We start from the raw sequence: 20,715 nt of genomic DNA, 5'->3' as shown, positions 1-20,715 counted from the left end.
TTAGACGCTACTTCAGCAAAGCAGTTAAGCACATGCTAACGCTGAACCTGTGAGTGGTTCCAGTGAAGTCAACAAGACTTATGTGCTTAACGTTAAACATTTGTTGAAGATGTTTTCTTGGAGCCAGGCTTTAAATCCCACTTAATCTCTCAAAATAGGTTTAAGTGAGACTGAAGTCGAGCATTGTCCTGGTGCTGATCCTCTGCACTGGGATGAATTCAGTCCTAAGTACATAGTCTGGCATTCACAACAATTCACAACATTCAGATCAGCAATGCCACATGCTTCCTAGTAATGTTCTTCATTTCACAATCCCGTGCTGTCATTAAAAAAAAAATCCTGTTTGTTCCTTCATCTGTTCAACCATGCCTCCATTTTTCATTAGCTATACTATTTTGCTGTAAGGGAAAGTCCCAGATCATATTGCCATCCAGACCAGGCTCCGGTCTCTAATTTTTCTGAGAAAAGCCTTGGCCTAGCAAACATTCTTGCCACTATTGATTGGAATTGTGCTTAGCTGAATAGAGTTCATAATGTGTTTGCTCGCTCTTTTTCTGAATCAACTGTTGGTGCTTAGGAGAGGCTGGTCTAAATCCCAAACTCTAACATGCATCCTGCTAGCTCAGCAGATGAATATTTTCCATTACTCTTCAGACTTACAAAGCCATGGACTGAAACATTCCTTCTCCATGCCCCCTTGCTGCAAAACATGGGGGCAGATCAGCCCTAAATAACTAGCTAATAGGCTCATCTGCCATTTCCTTTGTCTGCAGTTTTCTTCCCTCCCCTGTTCTCTATTCAGTATTGACTTGGTATGGTGCAATCTTAACATGTAGCTTGGATTGCTAGCAAATTACCTGTAAACTAGCTGAAAGAGGAAAAATCACTCCCAGGGAGATATAGCCTAATCCAGCTCCCATTGAGTCAAAGCAAGGTCTCTCATTGACTTCCATGGGCATTTGACTAGGCCCCTAGAAAACAGGCAGAGACTTTTTATGCAAATTGTGTTTGCTGAATGAAGTCCCCCACTGACATAATAGCTGAGCAAAAGTGCACCTGGTGCATACAATTTCCACAGTACATTTCCTGTAGGTTCCTGCATTTTTGCTAAATGTTGTGGAAGCATGAGGTAGGTTTTAGGTAGCTCACATTTCATTGGGTGAAATACATCTCTGAGCAACAGACCACCTGCAAGAGGCCCATCCACCTTTTAAGCCCTGAAAATAGGGTTAAATGGGACTCTTAAACAGTGGGAAAGCCTTTGTGCAGTCCCTCTGCACAGAGGTGAATTTCAACCTATTTTGAATATTTTGCACTGTTCTACCAGACACTGTGAGGGCAAATTCTTCCTGTGGGGAGCAACTCAGTATTGGAATCTCAGATGGAAATAGCTGATACTCTCACTCTTTTCCCAGGTTTAATGTTTCAGGTTTTGAGTAAACATTTTCTGCTCTGACCTGGCAACTGCCTGCACAGAGCTCCATGTTTGCACGTATTCTGAACTCTCTGACTCCAGGGTCAGGAAGCTACAGGCAATAAATTAAAGGCCAGATTCTGCCACTCTTACTCACAATGAGTAGGTCCATTGACTTCAGTGGTATTGCTCAGAGAGTAAACTACTACTCAGTGTGAGTAAAGGCATCAAAATCTGGGCCTCAGTAACCAAATACTACTACATGCTTGTTTTACCCACAGGCTGTTCCATGGCGATTTTAATGTACCACGGAGAATTCCAAAATTCAGCTTTAGAATTTTTTGGTGTTATGAATGGGTGAAGAAGCATGCTTGAATCCAGTTGGGGTTTAGGCGGGCATTGTGGCTCAAGGCTGACTGAGGGTAAAGTGCAGATCCATAGTTGAGGGAACAGCAATCGTATATGTTCATCTGATGAGATTCCTTACCAGGAAGCGGTCCTCGTGAGATTTCAGTCCCCGAGGAAGCAGGGTCATGATCCTACAGGGTCCTGAGTACTTCCAGTGTAATGCTGCGTACCCTCAACATCCATGAATTTCAATGGTATGACTCCAGCACTTTGCCAAGTCAGCCCCTGGAGCTGCAATACAGGACCCTTGTGTTTCTAAACCCAGTCCAGAACTAGAACCATAGAAGCAGATTTGGATTTGAGAACTGAATGTGAAGTCCCTGGAAATTCAAAAGAGATTCTGGTTTCAGGCCCATGTCTTGTTATGCCCAGCCACGTAAACATGCATTGTTACTTATTTAGAGCTTGATTCTGCAAGGTGCTGAGCAACACCAGGAGGTGCTGGGATCTCTTAACTCCCATTGACTTCAGTCTCAGTCGAGGATGCTCAGCACATCCTAGGGTTGCTCAGTTGCTTACAGGTTCAGGCCCTTCTTGGACAATTTTTCCTCAATATCCTGGGATAGTTTAATTCAAAAGTAGATTCTGTCCTTAAAAGTGCCTACCTTGGCCCCCTCTTATCTTATACAGTAAATGTACATTTTAGCAGGAACAACAAATCCTGCATGCAGACAAGCAAGTTCATTTGAAATACGTACTAGACCTTCCCACCTGATATGCTTCATATCACAAGCTGATGCTGCCATTAACAATGGCTGATGCTGCCGTTGGTTTGCGCTTTTATCTTTGCAGTGCATAGCACCAATTTTCCATTACTTTCACTACCTTTTGCCTTTAAAATGGTTATATTGAGTTTGCATATTCCATGCCCAGAGCACAAATATGGCTGGAGCATCTTACAGTTGTTTAAGATCTTAAGTGAAGTTTTGCTAGGACCCAACATGTACATTCAAAAACCAGGAGTCATGCCACCAGAAATCAGAAGATTGGCTTAAAAGTCATGAGACATTTACAAATACTAAGTGTTTTTGTGCCCTTCCCATGTCAGTATTGGTGCACAGGGCGGAAACCAGTCACTTCCTTTCCTCTCGGTCATTGGCTGCTGCTGTTTCCTCTTGCTCTAAACATACACACCCAAGAGTTTACAGTCCAAACGGACAAGACCACCAAAGGGATGACGAAAGGAAGGATTATCAGTCCCAATTTTCAGAGGAGGACCTGGCGCACAGAGACTTGCCCAAGGTCACACAGGAAGTCGGTGGCAGAATGGGAACTGAACCCAGATACTGAGGATGTGTTAACACTGCAATCCAAGGTGTGACCGCATCATGTATAGACATACCTGAACTAGCTTTACAACCTCCTTCTATCCATAAGCCAAACAAACCATAGTGATTAACCAACCAACAGCAACCTCAACCTTGTCACAGTATAGCTTCTCTACACATAGGACCTGGTATAAAAATGGTATAAATAAAGTAGGCTTGCAAATCTTGGAGGTTGGCCAGCACAGTCCCTGTATGGGGCTGAATTACATTCTGTACAAGCCTCAAGTGAGCCTCAGCACAGCATTTGGCTCAATACCCATAGTTACATGCCTGAAGAGAACAGGTACTAAGACCTATGGAGCAATTTCATCTGTGCGTGCGAAATATTGTCCACGGGAGAAGCTGTTGTTGAGATCAATTGGTGAAGGCCTCCCGCAGCCTGGTACAGCCTCCCACAGGTGGTCGAATGAAATACCTGTATCAGTCTCTGGTTCAATCAGAGGCAAGGTGACTCAGCACCTCATAGGAGGCACTTGCAGCATCTTGCAGGCTCAGGCCCAAGTCGGGGACTGCTGTCTGGAGTCGCTTTCCTTGGTTGTAACATTTGAGGAGATGCCGTGTTACACTGAGAGAAAACTTCACATTCTCACAAACATCAGTGTATGCTATACCAAATGGAGACTTTCGGGATTCTGTTTCAATTGACATTCAAGGAAAAGCTAATGAATGAAGTGGTCTAGATGAAAGTGTCTGCACTATAGCCTTCGCAAGTGATCAGAAAGTTGAAAGGGTCTGTGATGGAGGTATTCACCCTACAACATTCCTGAAGGGGTGAAGGTAGGCTAGACAGGCCAATTAACCAGCTAGGCTGAACTTGGAGGGGAACCAGGGATCAATAACGTTTTATTAAGGATGAACTCACCTGGGCAGGAACAGGTAGAGCTTCTATAAAGCGAAGAAGCTGAAACCAGAAGGAGGCTGCAGGGGGAAATAATCTGCAATCACTCCATGACAGGAGGGAGGTTTGTTAGAGATTACAGGGTCTGACACGAAGCCAGAGGGGGAAGTAGCCACAGGGAGTGGAGGAAGCTTGGGTGGGTGCTAAACCCAGAGAAAAGAAAGAGGGGGTAGGACAGAGCCCAGGGAAGTAACAACCAGGTCTGGGAGTCAGCAGAACCATAGTTGCGGAGTATAGGGTGTGTGGGCTGGAACCTGGGGTAGTGCGTGGGCCTGGGTTCCCCTACCAGCCACTGGGTATGTGGCACAGCTTTGGATGTAGAACAGAGGACTGCTTGAAAGGGCAGAGGAATAGCTTGTCCAGAGAAACATTGACAGACCCTCTGGAAGGGGAGAATTAAAGTGTCCTGGCCGGAGGGTCGAGTAACAAAAAAGAAGAATACCCAGACCTGGAGGGTGAGATGGGGACAACAAGCTGAGTGACCGCAGGAAGGGGTGTCTGACCAGTAGCGAGTTAATCCCCAGATGAGTCACGAGGTGGCACGCCAGCAGTGACTAGCAACCCCATTACAAGGTCCAAATGATTAGGTCCCCCCGTAACCTGAGCTAGAAGTTGGTAACTACCACTGATGTGCCTAGTTTTGAGTTACAGTGGAAAATAAACAGGAAATAGTTCAGTAACTGGAGCATGACTGGAACAAACTCTACTGTGGTTAAAAGCCTGTGCATTGTGGATACATAACACTACTCTTCAGGGTTGGCAGGCGTTTTGCTTTGATAATGAAAAATGTTTGAAACTCCCCATAGTTTAAAGAATTCATATAATCTATCAGAAATTATAACCAACCTTTGAGCACAAGTATAAAAAGACTATATTATGTTTGGCATACGCAGTAAAACCTTCCCACCTACAGTCCCCTAATGCAACCCTTTACCCTCTTGTATAAAGAACTACTGATGCCTCTGTCACTCTGTGAGAGAAGTAGAGCTGATACATAGACTCATAGATATTACGGTTAGAAGAGACCATTATGATCATCTAGTCCGACCTCCTGCACAACGCAGGCCACAGAATCTCACCCACCCGCTCCTGCAATAAGCCTCTCACCTATGTCTGAGCTATTGAAGTCCTCAAATCATGGTGCAGACTTCAAGGTGCAGAGAATGTTCCAGCAAGTGACCCGTGCCCCATGCTACAGAGGAAGGCGAAAACCCCCCAGGACCTCTTCCAATCTGCCCTGGAGGAAAATTCCTTCCCAACCCCAAATATGGCGATCAGCTGAACCCTGAGCATGTGGGCAAGATGCACCACCACTGTTATGAATACTGTTGGACCTGCTAGGTAAGCATTTGAGAATAGTGGTATGTAGCCTAGCTGTTATTGAGGGAGGCTGTATAATTTATAATGGGGTAGTAGCATAGTTATTGAATGCAGTAGGGGCTGCACACAGCACATCAGGGTAATCCACTGGCGGGCTGCAAGATAGTTTGTTTACATTGACGTGCTGGGCCCCCCAGCGGATTACCCTGACAGGCCACAGGTTACCCACTGTAGCAGGGCAGTTACCTCACTCCAGTAGAAATAGGGCTAGGCTGATTGGGGAAGCAGCCACAGCTGGGGCCATGCCCCAGTCAGGCCACACCTCGCCCTGTTATAAGGGTTCAGGGAGGAGCTGGGTCTGTCTCTCTCTCTAGCTGAGGAGAGAGAAGGACCTAGCTGCCTGGGAGCAGGGTACCAGGTGCAGAGCAGTGCTGGGGAAAGGCAATAGGAGCTTGGGAACTCCCCAGGCTGAGGCCTTGGGTAAGGCCAAAGAAGGTACTGGGGCTACAGAGGTGCAGCCCAGAGATAGGCAGAGGCAGCTGGTCCAACCCCCTTGCCAATGGTGAGTGGCCATTACGAACTGCAGTTTGCCCCAGTGAGAGGGGGCTAGATGATGACTGGCAGTAGCCAGTGAGGCAAGGTGGGTGTAGAGGTTTGGGGTTCCCCTGGGAGGGGAGACTTGGCATGTGGGGTTACTGTGGTGGGCAGAACCCCAGGGTAAGGGGCACTGGGGTCTGGGAGGAACACGGGGGTCCTAAGGCAGGCGAGACACTGGCCTGCAGAGGCTGCTCTGGGCTGGACAAGAGCTAATTCCCAAGATGACCAGCAGGAGGCGCCGCACCAGTGAGTCTTTGCTTTGCTACACCCACCACTGATCTAGGTGCACTCTAGAAAAACAATGAGTCAAGCTGTTAGCTTCAAAGAACCTATGTTGAGTCTCCCAACACCCTGTAAACATTGTTTTGCTGGAACTAGGAGGCTGGAGAGCAAATGGAGACCGAAGAGTTAAAAAGCACTTCCTGAAGGTGAGAAGAGGAGTCACTTATGAGCAGCCATCTAGGCAAACAGGCTGGCACAGACAGGGCTGTATGGAGGAGTCTGAAGGAATTGGGCCTTCTAGACCCAGGGAATGGTAAGTCTTAGAAAAGAACTAGGTATGTGTACAATAGGCTTTATTATTTTTAAGATATACTTTCTCTGAAATGCTTTTGTTCTAAATAAATGATCCTTTCCTTTAAGGAGGCTGTTTGGTCACTAATGATCACTATTATTGCCCCAGGGGAATGGAATTGCATAAACCAGACCTGCTGAGGTGATCACAGTTGAGACTCAGGGGACTGCAACCCACCACCTGATCTGAGAGTGGAGAATCATGTCATCCTATCCCAAGAGAGGAGACAACCCAAGTCCTGAGACCTAGAGGGGTGTGCACTGAGAGACCAGGAAGGCTCAGAGGCACAGTTTACCTGGTAACTGTTAAAGCTTTATGGGCAGTTTGGAAAATAAAACTGAAAGCAATCCTGTGGACACACTGCTAGATCTTGTCAGCACTCCTCCACCCTTTATTAACAATAAACACTCTCCCATCTCCGGCTTACTGACTAACTCAGGGACGTTCCTTGCAGCCAGCACCCTCTGCTCCCCACATCCACACCATCTGCAGCCTATTGCAGCTTCATGAATTTGCATGGTTCTGGGTTCCCAAAGAAGTGGATTAGGTTTAGCATTTGCTTTCTTAAGGATTTTAACACACTTTGTCACTGTAGATTACAAACAAAGCTGACTCCAAGTCAGTTTCTTTTAGTTTTGTTAACATGCAGATAATTTTTCAGAGTTGAGATAGCCACTGTTGCCTGTTGAGCTACGGACTGTAAATGCAGCTCCCTTAGGTGGAGCGGGGGCCCATCTGTGGAGCAAGGGGCTGGGGTGGGGAAATCGGGACACAACAGGGCGGTGGGAGGTCCCCAAAGCAAGGGGCTGGAGTGGGGAAATCGGGGCATGGTGGGGGGGTGGGGGGGGCAGACAGGTTACACCTGCTTGGATGGTACTGGTATCTAATTTGGAGCCCAGTTCAGAAGCCAGCCAGGCTGTGGGGTGGGAAAAGCAGCAGCTGCTAAGCAGAGCCGCTCCTCCAGCAGCGGCTGCTGTTCTTCCCTCCCTGCACCCCCGGTGGCGGAGGCTGATTACTGCAGGTAACCGGACTGCTGACCAGATGTTGTCAGTTTCCCTTTTTGGCCAGATGTTCTGGTCAAAAGCTAGATACCTGGCAACCCTTGAACTAGTATATGCAAATGTCTCCAGGAGGTGGCTTCAAAGGGCTGATGACTGAAAGAATTACATACAGTCTCACAATAACACATAAACAACTGAATTTTTAATACAATGGGCCCCAAAGGCATTAAATTCAATTCAGTAAGGTTTAACTCATTTCAGTAAGGTTTGTCCAGGATATTGTTATATCTGTCACACTACACTCAGTGGACATGGAGAACAATGGATCAACACTCTCTTTATTACAACTTTTTACAAATTTGTAGACTGTTGTCCTAGAAATGCTTTGTAGGGTTGGGCAAAAATGAATAAGTCCCACTAGCAAAAATGGCAGAAAATAATATTTGATGTACTGTGTAATACCTATGTAAAGAAATAAATACAAGGGGTCCCCAGATTTCCCTGCTCGTATGAGGTCCAAAGCTCACTGCAGTCAATGGAAATACACTCATGATTTCAAAGGGCATTGGATCAGGCTCACAGAGGTCTGTGGAAATGAGCATTGTTTCTTCCACAGTGGTTGCAAAGGGCCACATCCATGGGGGAAATAGCGTGGATCTACTGTACAGGGTTGGGTAGATGTAGGACTTGAGGACCCAAGGCAGAGTGTGCATTGCACCTGAGCGGTACAGCTCTGTGAGGAGCATTGTTGCTCACAATGTTTTGGGGCAGGGGTAGGCCAGGGAGGAACAAGAAAATGAAATTTACAGCAGCTTAAACAGCTCCCCTAGAGCTCTGAACTGCTGGAGGGTTTTTCATTACGATTTTAGAGGGACAAAGACTGATCTCCAATAAATTCTTCTAATTCAACAACATGACTATAATATGGCACATACTATACCTTTTCCATTCTGCAATCACTCCGTGCTGATAATTTCCAAAGGAGTATTAGTCCAGCAAAATTGTTACAAAATAAACCTCAGTCGGTTTTTTTGTTAACCTACATTCCTTGAGATATCAACATTCTGCTGCAAGAACTGTTCTTTAGAATTAGCTAGGCAGCTATAACCAGGCAGGTCCAGGTTTCTTTTCAAATGCAATCCAATCCCAAACCCATGCAAAATGAAGATTATGGTGGTGGGCAGAGGAAAGCACTCTGAAGTGTTTGTAGCGATGGTGCAGTCTCCTGTGGATGAAGGAACACAGCTACAACTGGTCAATTCAGTCCATAGTTTAGGAGGCTCCTGGATTCCTCACTGACACTGAGATCTCACATGGCAGGACCCACAAATAACTCTCTCCATGATCGCTGGTTGGCTAGGAGATTGCATCCCATCCTGATGGATGATGACTTGGTCTGGGTTATAGAAGCGCCGTTATCACCTGCTGTTTGGACTACAGCAATTCATTATACCTAGGAATGAAGCCATCAGCTCTTAGAAAACTCCAGCTAGTACAGAACATTGCAGCATATCTCCTCAGCAAGATGGATTATCATGAGCAAATCAGACCTGTCCTCCACCCTCTGCATTGGCTTTCCATAGACTATCGAGTCAAGGTCTTGGTCCTTATTTCCAAGATGCTCAATGGCTTGGGCCTGGCATATCTAATAGATGACCTAAAGCTCTGAGATGCTGACTGTGGTTGACAACTTCACTCCTCAGGCACTATGAACTTTCCTCCATAAAGTTAAAGCCGGTCTGTGCGAGAGACAGAGTTTTCTCAGAGGCCAGTCCAAGACTGGTAAACCAATTCCCACAGGAAGTAAGGACCATCACAGACTTCACCACCTTCCATTCCAAGTACAAGATGCACTCCTTTGACCAAAAACAGAGAGCAGGGTGTGTATAAGAAAAAATCCAAGCCTACCACATCAAAACGTTCCACTGCATACACAGTTGTCCCCGGGGAGAGGATCAGAACAAGAACGAACCACGCAAGAGATATTAATTATGTCGCTTAATGCACTACTGGAAAGCACTCAGATAGCGTGGGGATGAGGGCAGTATAAGAATCTATAAAGAACAGAATGCTCATTGAAGGCAAGAGTGTCTTTCCATTACCTGCAATGGATGTTGGCTCAGGCCGTTAGAAAAAAGGGTTTTCTGGTGGGCGCCATTCCCAAAGCAGAACCAAACCTGCAGCCAATGGGGGAATGAGCTATATGAAATGAAATTTGGCTAAAAAAAATAATCAGCTTTTGCTATGGCTCATTCTGGTAGCATCATTCAAAGATCAGACATGAAGAGAAAAGAAAACTTGTTACTCAAAACATGCATCACAATATGTATGAAATGTTAGGTTTTGCAGTTGCAACGTGTATTAGCAGAATGAAAGATGATAACTTCCTATGTAGTAATGGGAACAGGATGAGAGCATGGTAGGCCTATTATCTGTGTAAATGTAAAACACTCAGACAATGACTCTGAAAAGCAGCTGAGCCCTCCTGTTTCCTTTGATGAATAAACACCTCTGCTTCCTCTTCATTCACAAAAACAAATATTTGGCTGACAAATGCCTCAATTTCCTCATAAGAGATGAAGAAAGCCTAGGTATTTCCCAGTTGCGTACATTCCCCAATTATAGAGCTGGCATGCATCAAGGAATCGTTTCCTCTTGCAACAGCTAAAACTTCACACAATGGGTCAGGTCCTCAGCTGGAATAGATCAACTTACTTGCACCAGCTGAGGCTGTGACCCAGTGTGTAGATGGGAAAATTCAGAACTGCATTGCTCCATCAGTGATAACAATGGTAGAAGCTCTAGTCTAAAGGGGGCTCAGGTGTTTCTGTCACCATTTAGTCTAGCCCCAGTCATGCTGTTGAATAATAATTCATTCTCAATTACTCTTATTCCCCCACACCTGCCTCCCCATTCTGAATAGGGTTAGACAGTAGTAAAATCTCCCATGCCACATCTTCTACCACTGCTACCACAAATAAAGGTCCATTAGTATCTAATTACATCTGATTTTTCCTAGAGCAGACAATAAGAAAAGCCCTAGGATTGTTAGAAGCAGCAGCCTTTGTTAGCAATCTTCTGGCAGAAATCAGAGTCCCTGGTCCCCATTCCTCTCTCTACTTGAGCAAATCTGACAATCCCTGACAATCATAACAAAATTGTAGGTTTATAGGTTAATTATAGGTTTCAGAGCGGTAGCCGTGTTAGTCTGTATCAGCAGAAAGAACGAGGAGTACTTGTGGCACCTTAGCGGCTAATGATGAAGTGGGCTTTAGCCCACAAAAGATTATGCTCAAATAAATGGGGAGTAGATGGCCAGCCCTCTGTGGAGAAAGAGGTGGTTAGGGACTATTTAGAAAAGCTAGACGTGCACAAGTCCATGGGGCCGGACGAGTTGCATCCAAGAGTGCTAAAGGAATTGGCGGATGTGATTGCAGAGCCATTGGCCATTATCTTTGAAAACTCGTGGCGAACGGGGGAAGTCCCAGATGACTGGAAAAAGGCTAATGTAGTGCCCATCTTTAAAAAAGGGAAGAAGGAGGATCCTGGGAACTACAGGCCAGTCAGCCTCACCTCAGTCCCCGGAAAAATCATGGAGCAGGTCCTCAAGGAATCAATCCTGAAGCACTTACACGAGAGGAAAGTGATCAGGAACAGTCAGCATGGATTCACCAAGGGAAGGTCATGCCTGACTAATCTAATAGCCTTCTATGATGAGATTACTGATTCTGTGGATGAAGGGAAAGCAGTGGATGTATTGTTTCTTGACTTTAGCAAAGCTTTTGACACGGTCTCCCACAATATTCTTGTCAGCAAGTTAAAGAAGTATGGGCTGGATGAATGCACTATAAGGTGGGTAGAAAGTTGGCTAGATTGTCGGGCTCAACGGGTAGTGATCAATGGCTCCATGTCTAGTTGGCAGCCGGTGTCAAGTGGAGTGCCCCAGGGGTCGGTCCTGGGGCCGGTTTTGTTCAATATCTTCATAAAAGATCTGGAGGATGGTGTGGATTGCACTCTCAGCAAATTTGCGGATGATACTAAACTGGGAGGAGTGGTAGATACGCTGGAGGGCAGGGATAGGATACAGAGGGACCTAGACAAATTGGAGGATTGGGCCAAAAGAAACCTGATGCGGTTCAATAAGGATAAGTGCAGGGTCCTGCACTTAGGACGGAAGAACCCAATGCACAGCTACAGACTAGGGACCGAATGGTTAGGCAGCAGTTCTGCGGAAAAGGACCTAGGGGTTACAGTGGACGAGAAGCTGGATATGAGTCAGCAGTGTGCCCTTGTTGCCAAGAAGGCCAATGGCATTTTGGGATGTATAAGTAGGGGCATAGCGAGCAGATCGAGGGACGTGATCGTTCCCCTCTATTCAACATTGGTGAGGCCTCATCTGGAGTACTGTGTCCAGTTTTGGGCCCCACACTACAAGAAGGACGTGGATAAATTGGAGAGAGTCCAGCGAAGGGCAACAAAAATGATTAGGGGTCTGGAACACATGACTTATGAGGAGAGGCTGAGGGAACTGGGATTGTTTAGTCTGCGGAAGAGAAGAATGAGGGGGGATTTGATAGCTGCTTTCAACTACCTGAGAGGTGGTTCCAGAGAGGATGGTTCTAGACTATTCTCAGTGGTAGAAGAGGACAGGACAAGGAATAATGGTCTCAAGTTGCAGTGGGGGAGGTTTAGGTTGGATATTAGGAAAAACTTTTTCACGAAGAGGGTGGTGAAACCCTGGAATGCGTTACCTAGGGAGGTGGTAGAATCTCCTTCCTTGGAAGTTTTTAAGGTCAGGCTTGACAAAGCCTTGGCTGGGATGATTTGTTTGGGGATTGGTCCTGCTTTGAGCAGGGGGTTGGACTAGATGACCTTCTGGGGTCCCTTCCAACCCTGATATTCTATGATTCTATGATTCAAAGAAAGACACCCAGGGAGCGAAGAGATTCAGATCAGCAGGGGTACTCCAGCATGCACATGTATGTATCCTTGTTGACTCCCTCCATTTTAAAGGAAGGTCAGCTGTGTATGGGATGTCTTTCACCTGTCTCCCCAGAGAACAGTGGCATGAGTGGGCAATGGTGTGCTGTAGATGGATACACTGCCAGAAGTAAGGGATGGAGTGAGTCCATAGAGAGCTTTGACAACCAGGAGGGTCACTCCAGGTTGGAGTAGAAGACAGGTGTAAATGATGAAGGATGGGTTTATTATTGTCTCACTTCCTGGAGGAAGATGGAGTAATATGATCTCACTTCCTCAGTTTGTGGATCCCCTGAAGTTTTTTGGCACCATCTATGCTACAAAAATAATCATATTTAAACAGTGTTGGGGATCAAACACGTTCACATTCATTCTTGCCTCTGTGGATGAAGATGAGTTATAATCACATGAAGAAACCACATTTAAACTTTGGTTAATATATGTTGTTGTATGTTTTTTCTGTCTACTCAGGCAAGAATACACCATGCACTAACATGGTTTAGCCTCAGCTATGTTTCATAACACAGTTGAAACAGAGCTGTTTGTGCAGTGTGGACAGGCCCTTAGAGAGTATAGATTTAAGCTTGCCATAAAAGAGGGACTTGCAATAGGTGAGTGAAGAAGAGAGTGAGGATGTTAGCAGGAGGGTCAAGGTAAGGTCAATTCTTGAAATGTTCTGAAAGTGGTAAGAGACTCCTATAGCTAGGGGAGATTTGGGAAGAAAAAGAAGACAGAAGCAGTTAACAAGTTTGCCTTTTGTCTGGGGCTAAAGCTGCTGTTGTACCCCCTATATTGGCATAAATGCAGTGGGTGCCCTGGAGCTGAGGAATTTACCAGTGTGTCATGTATTGCACCTTGCCTTCATAGAACTTCCCATAGTCAGCACAGTACAGAACACTCATGAAGTCAAAGTCTATAGTTACTCCAGCTGGCTAAGTATTTGACTAGCTGAATATATAAAGCAGCATGTCATTCTCAGTGGATCAAGTAGGAGGCAATAGTGACAAGGTAGAATTCCAGTTTTTATTGCACAAATGTAAACAACTTAGGTAGATAATGGAAGTGTCATAACAGTTGAATAGGTCAGAATGTGGGACTCCATTTCTGGACCGTATTGTTATTATACAACATGTTCTGCAGGGACAGAGAGATCAGTGGTAATAAGGCAAATAATTGTTCCCAGTATAGTCTGGTGGAGAACAGAAACTACAGAAGCAAAGGGGAAATACAACTCAGAAGCTGTAGTAGCAAACAGCAGCAATACACTGCAATGTGCAAGGGAAGCATGGACACTGCTACACTTCTTTAAGGGGTGCATCGTACTCCTTGTCTTGCACAGCTGGCTAGCTCCACCCCTCTCTGTCCCCTTCAGTCCTCCTCTTACTCACCCTGGGTATAGCTACTCAGATTCAGTTTAAAACTAGATGCTTTAAGATGTAGCCTCCCTTTGCCTGTCACCTCCCCCGGCCCTTTGATTGCATAACTCCACAGGTGCCTGGCTATCAGTTTAGCCAAGCAAAAATATCTTTTTTTTTTTTTTTTGAGGGAAGAAATTTGAAATGTGATTTTTTTTTTCACCATCTGTGAAAATATGAAGTAACTAAGTAAGCCAATTTGACTACACATGTCACCTTCCTCCTCCTGATGCATGGGCAAAAGTCTCACTGAAGGCAGTGGGAACACTTGCGTGCATCTAAATGCAGAATATGGCACCACATATATAATATCCTTCACACAGCTGTAGCCGAGGCAGAGTTAGTTGCCGTTTCACTTTTTCTTTAGAACATTTCCTCTGTTATCAAAAATGACCCAGCCTGGAAACCAGCGAGTGAGTGGAGTGTTTACTTGATTGCTGAATGCTGATCAAGTGCTGGCTGATGCATGATTTTTGGCTGAAGTCAGTGGTTTACAATGTTGTCTGATTCTGAGATAGCACCAGAAACCATGGAACAGGTGGCAGTTCTTGAACAATAGTCAATTACACTTTTAGTCAAATATTTGTTCACATGTCCAGATAATGTTTTCTTGTGGAAATGGGTTTACACTGTGTCCTTGACATCCCATAACGTGGACAGAGTTACGTGCAGTTTTGGAACAGTGTAACAACACACACATTTACTTCTTGTTTCAGACAAAAATCTAGCTACTAAAAAAATAAACCACCCAGGAGACAAGAAAAATGCCATTGAAGCAAATGGTAATTATTTAATTTTTACCTGTAAAAAAATCCCCAGAAGTGTCAATCTCCGTGTTTTAATTAGAAGCACCACCTCCTGCTTTAGATTGCATTGGATTGAATTATTATTTACAAAAAATGATTTTGTGTTTAATGCACTGAATTGGGACCCTGGGTTTAATTCCTACATCTACAATGTGTTTCCTGTATTACTTTGATCAATCAAAGTCTCTTAGGGATGGATTTTCAGACGTACCTAAGTGACTAAGGAGTACTAGTAAATGGGATTCGACATTAATCTCTCTATGACTTTATTCTCTGCTTATAATATGAAGATAATAATACTTCCTTTCTTCTACCCTTTGTCTGCCTTGTCTATTTAGAGTGTTGAAATACTGAGATGGGAACTTGCTTTCTCAAGTGCACTAATGTGTTGCACATTAATTAGTCTGTAGGTCCAGATGGCACACAATAAAGTTTCCCAAGGCTGCTTTAATGTGGTATTGCTTCCAACAGCATTACATTAAAGCACACAAGCAGGGTCCACACAGCCCAATTAATGTGCAACACATTTGTGCCCTTGAGAAATCACACCCCCCGGAGAGTGCATTACCCCATGGTGTAGACAAGCAAGCCCTAAGTTGTTTTTTTACCCCAAGCACTTAGCGCAACGGGGCTTTAATCTTTGTTGGGACCTCTAGATAGTACTATAATGCTACTAAAAAGTGACAGTCTAGCTCTTTTGGTTGCTGAATTATTCACAAACTCCTCCTCCTTTCCTATGCATGTATTCCTTATTAAATATTTGCTGAATATTTTGGATAAATAATTTTCAGCCTATAAACTATTCACTTCAGCTATTGGCAATTGATTAGTTATGAAGTGTGTGGGTCACCTAAGTTACAGGGTATATTTTTTTCTGCTTCCTGAGTGGAAGACGGATACTTTTTAAATGGGATAATAACAAACAGCAAATAAACTATGCATTGGATGAATTTTCAGATGGCTAAACATTTGTGCTAAAGTTGGTGAAACAAGGAATCTGTGAAAATTTTCACAGCTACTCTGCAGTTGTCTGAATACTCATAAATAATAATATGACCCCGTGATTACTGGTCTCAATACAGGGGTAACTGGATGAAATGCTCTGGCCTGTGTAACGCAGGAGGTCCAATTAAATGATCGAACAGCCCCTTCTGGTCTTAGAATCTGTGAATCAGAACAAGCCAAACTCACTTCCCTTTTTACAAAAATATTCCTGAGTCACTTTTTTTACCCGTCTAGATGTACTCCATAAGAGTGGCTAAATTGCTGCTGCTGCAATCCTGATGGTGAAATCAGATTTTAGCTCAATCGTTATTTTATGTCTATTCATGCAGGGGATGAGGATGAGCAGCATCAGGGCTGGGAGGAGCCTTTGCAAGGGCTTTCCTAGCCCGTTCCCTGCTCAGGAAGTTCTATCAGGAGCTGTAGCTCCCTCCCTGTGCCCCAGCATAGCAGGCGCGTGTGGCCTCCCCATCACAGCACAGGGAAACGGTGACTCATTGAGCAGCTCTGCTCTAGTGAGTGACTGTCAAGCCCACCTCACGGGGCCCTGGAGTCATCGTCTCAGTGGCACAAATGCCTCAAACGCCCAGGCGCTGGGAGTCATGCTAAGTCATGCTAAGACATGATGCCAACCTTGTAGCATCAAAACAAGAATGATTCGTCAGGCCACATCCTGACCTCTAGTATCCACCCCAACTGTTCTATCACCTTCAGCTCAGACCCACAGGTGACCCGTGTACAGTCACATCCTCTTCCCCCTTATCACCTTTGGGTCCTGCCCTAGGTGAGGCCCACACAGCCCTAACCCCATTGCCTTCATTAGATTGCCCACGTGTAATCAAGAGCACGTGGCCCAGCTAACCATCCTGCTGGTGATGTGGGAGCCAGACAGCCTCTGGTTTCCTCTCCTGTCACTGGGCTGAGTCTATGGGGCTAACAGGAGGTTTTGTTTCCCTGGGAGCCGGTAGCTCTGACTGTTACCTCCAAGGGGCATTCTGTGGAGCACAAAGGGGCTGTTCTGACAGAGCTAACTGCAACTGGTAACGGAGCTGACCTCTTCCCCTCCTTTCTGTAATGCCAGGCTTTTGGGAGCACGTGGCCCTGGTAACCCCCATGTCCCCTCTCAGCAGTGCTACATGGAGGTTCCTTTTACCCCTTGGGTTTCAGCATTTCCAGACTCTGGACGTGTTTTTGTCGGGTTGGGAGATTGACTCCTGGGAGGGGGAGATGTCTAGCTTGCTAGCTTAGAGGTTTGTCCTGCTGTCCATCACCTTAGTATCTGAACGCCTTCCACATCAGATCAATAGCAATAAGGAAGTCCCTAGTGACAGGCAGCCTAAGTAGGGAGTTAAGTAATGGGCAGGCCCCAGGGGCACCCTCACAGGTGAGGATCAAAGCAGCCATTCCATAACAGATCAGTGGACTCCGTATACTTCATGAGCCCATCCTGGCCTCCAGCGTAGCAACAAGGAGACGGGGAAAGAACACACCCTGAGGGACTGGCCCATGGTTTGTGGGGGCTGAAGAGATGGGAATTAATGATGGTGGGTAAAGGGCCCTGGTGAGGAGAGTCTGTACAGAAGGGGAAAATAAATAAAATGCTCTAAAAATAATGGGCCGCAAGCCCAGGGTCACTTGTTCCTGGGGTGGGGTCTTGCGGGAGTCCAGGGGATCTGGTTTGATAGGGAACTCTAACAATGGTATTTTAAAAAATATACCTGCTTTGGGACCCGCCTGTTGTCAGGCTTCCAAACTGCAAGAGTCCCTCATCACAAGCCTCCTAGCATCCATCCCGTTCACTTGTTGTGTTGGCTTTTAAGAATGATTGGGGCCATCCTTTAGTCTGTGATTGTGATGTCTATGTAGTCTCATGAAATGGAGCCCTGATCCTGATTTAAGCAAGGGAACCACAGGGTTAACCCCCTGCAGAGCCAGAGAAGAAGAGATGCTGAGATTGTGAATCACTTAAGAGCTGCCCAGGGAGCCCGGGTTACCGAGGGTGGGGGCCTGGGAGCCCTGAGAGGAGCCCCCAGCCTATGTCCCTTCCTCCCAGGGCACACTGCCCAGGGCAGATGGAGGGTCCAGGGCTCCCCACAGCGACCCGGTCTCCATGGGCAGCTCTTACCACGGCTCGGCTCAAGCTTCCGGCCAGGCCAGAGGGTGGGGCCTTGGGGGGAAGGGAAGGAGCAGAGGGTGGGGCCCTGTGACTGGGGGTCGGGGGGCAGCCAAATGTTCTTTATGCCCAGGGCCCCAATAAATCTTCACCTGCCTCTGCTCAGCTCCCCAAGAGGGACAGCTGCCTCCTCCCCATGTCTGGCCACAACTGAGCTGCAGGCCCCTCCACTTCCTGAGCCCATCAGGGGGAGTTAACCTCCCTCTGTACAGGAAGGAGGCCACTCTGCCTCACTACAGACTTCCACCCAATCTTCCTGTGAAATCAAGGAAGACCAGAGCTGGCATTTCTAACATTTATAAAGTGAAAAATAGCAGATAAAAGCCTTAAGAAATAAAAGCCAACCAAGCTGTCAGACCTAGTTTCTACATCATAAAGAAACCGAAAAGCACACAGGCCTAATTATGTAAATGCACTTCTCTAGTTGTCTTTGACCAGAGAACCTGTAGATGCTTACAGGAGGTTTAACTAGAGATGGGTCTAAGAAGACACTGGTGTTGGATCCAGTGTCAGATTAGGGTTAGGCTTCGGTTTTGGTTCAGGTTACAGGCCCAGACAGAGCCAGGGTTTGAGGATGGATTTGATATTGCCAAAATTCTCCTGAAAGGTTCTTATGAGATTTGGCCACTTTCCAACTTGATGCCAGCTTACCCCTCTTTTACACGTTGAGTAATACCTTACTTTGTGGGTTTAATAGGGCAGTTCACAGGAGAAAGGGAGTTTTCAGGGGCCAGAACCTGGATCTTTATCTGGAAAGTAGGAACCTTCCACTTTTGGCTACTGGTAAATTCTTCTATGTCTAGGAAGAGCCTAGCACTCTACTGGCAGTATACAAATACCAATGAAGACTAACCAGACCCATCGGGTAGTTTCAGCTCTAAAGATTCAAAGGGATTTGGATGTAATGTTCTGATTTTGGCCACTCTTGCCACTAAGCAAAGGATGGCCTAACAAATGAATATCAACCTTCTATTTATGTTTAAAATACATGGAGAATATTTTCCAGATAGAAGGTGGGATTTTCAGACGTGCTTAAGTGACTTAGGACAGTGAGTTGGATGAAAAGTCAATGGGACGTGTGCACCTAATGCAGACTGGCACATTTGTAAATGGCATCCACCTAGCTGGATTGTGCCCTGGGTGCAGGATGGATGCAGGGGGGGCTGCTCAGGCCCAGTTCAGTGCCAGATCATTTGTTTCAATTATTATGATAATTTGTTACCCTGCAGATTTTCAGAGCCCTTGATATACTGTTCAACATAAGGAAACTCTTCTATTATAATAATATTTGAGTGTCCCCATACTCAATTGCCTCTGAGCAATTAACAAAATCTAACTAAAATATATATTCCATTAATTACTGTACTTTGGAAGAAATGCAGCTATAGAAATGACTGAAAGAAAAGGAGTACTTGTGGCACCTTAGAGACTAACCAATTTATTTGAGCATGAGCTTTCGTGAGCTACAGCTCACTTCATCGTAGCTGTAGCTCACGAAAGCTCATGCTCAAATAAATTGGTTAGTCTCTAAGGTGCCACAAGTACTCCTTTTCTTTTTGCGAATACAGACTAACACGGCTGTTACTCTGAAACCAGAAATGACTGAGTATGCCAAGGCAAAGGTATTCAATCCCCTGTGCCAAATCTTGCTTTCAGTTGCTTCCATGGCACTACATTAAAAGCTCTAGCCTGCAAAGGGCTGAGCAATCCTGTGAGGTGCTGAGCCTCTCTTCCCATTAAAGTCAATGGGAGTAGCAGGTGCTCAGCACTCCCAGCAGTGTGCTCAGCACCTGCAGACCAGCTCTTTGGCCATGATTCAGTAAAACAATTCAGCGTGTACTTAGGTAGAAGCAAGTGCATAGTCCCATCAAAGGCAATGCGCCTTACACACGTGCTTAATTGGTTTGCTGAATAGGGCTTGATTTAAGCATATGCTTAAAATTAAGAATGTGCTCCTGTGCTTTGGCCTCAGAGCATTCTTATTTGACTCCTATGTTCAGATTAACTTCCGTGGTTGAAAGAGGACAGGCCTAGGAATGATTAAATGCAACTATATCCATTTTGGCCAAACAATGCAACGGGAGTGTGGTGCCTGCTGCGGGTTTGTGTTTGGGCTGTAGAGTTACGGTGGATATTTTTGTTTTTAGCTTCTGTGCAACGGTATTGCTAAGGAAGGGGAGCGAATGAGAGCAACGTCTTGAGCCACGATTGCACGCAGACATCATTGCAAGCAGCTGCTCACAGCTCTGCCGAAGGACCTCAGTCCAGACCTGCAATGCACTGCTAGTTCAGAGCCTGGCTTCTCTTCAGCAGAAGCTGACACTTCTGTGCACAGTCTTGCCAAATTGTAGGATGGTCCTGAAATGTGCATAAAATGAGGTTTCCCGAAGTGAAAGGCTCACGTTCTAACCCACTGTACCATCTAGTGTCTGGACACTTTAAAACACCCACACTTTTGCCCCCAGAGTGTACCTTGTACTCCCAAAATTTACACCCTGAATTCAGACTCCTTCCACGTGCTGTATATGCCTGAGTGGTTTGAAAATATGCTTTATAACCTTAGTTATCTATCAGTTATCTGCACATATGGATTTATCAAAGTCAACAAACCTCTGACCTCTAGAAGGGCTGTAGAAGTGATTCTGATGCAATGAACGATTATCCCTAGAATAGGGCAGACCTCTCCTTGAAGTCTGCACCACTGTCATCAATATCGTCTTCTTTGTAGTGATCATTTCCAGTGCCATCATTATGCATGACAAATGTAGAGACATATGAGAAGACCTATTCCCTGCCTTG

At 45.6% G+C, this 20,715-nt stretch overlaps 1 long non-coding RNA gene across 1 annotated transcript; it reads left to right on the top strand.

Annotated features, from left to right (window-relative positions):
- Window positions 1-5,817: 5,817 nt before the first annotated feature.
- Window positions 5,818-20,189, top strand: LOC122462153. Its single transcript, XR_006284537.1, has 3 exons — window positions 5,818-5,848; window positions 6,344-6,500; window positions 20,064-20,189. It is a non-coding gene; the product is annotated as an uncharacterized LOC122462153 (long non-coding RNA).
- The last annotated feature ends 526 nt before the right edge of the window (window positions 20,190-20,715 follow it).

The sequence above is a fragment of the Chelonia mydas genome, chromosome 1, assembly GCF_015237465.2.
Source record: "Chelonia mydas isolate rCheMyd1 chromosome 1, rCheMyd1.pri.v2, whole genome shotgun sequence".
NCBI classification, from domain to species: Eukaryota; Metazoa; Chordata; order Testudines; family Cheloniidae; genus Chelonia; species Chelonia mydas.
This window is presented reverse-complemented; position numbering and strand designations above follow the sequence as displayed.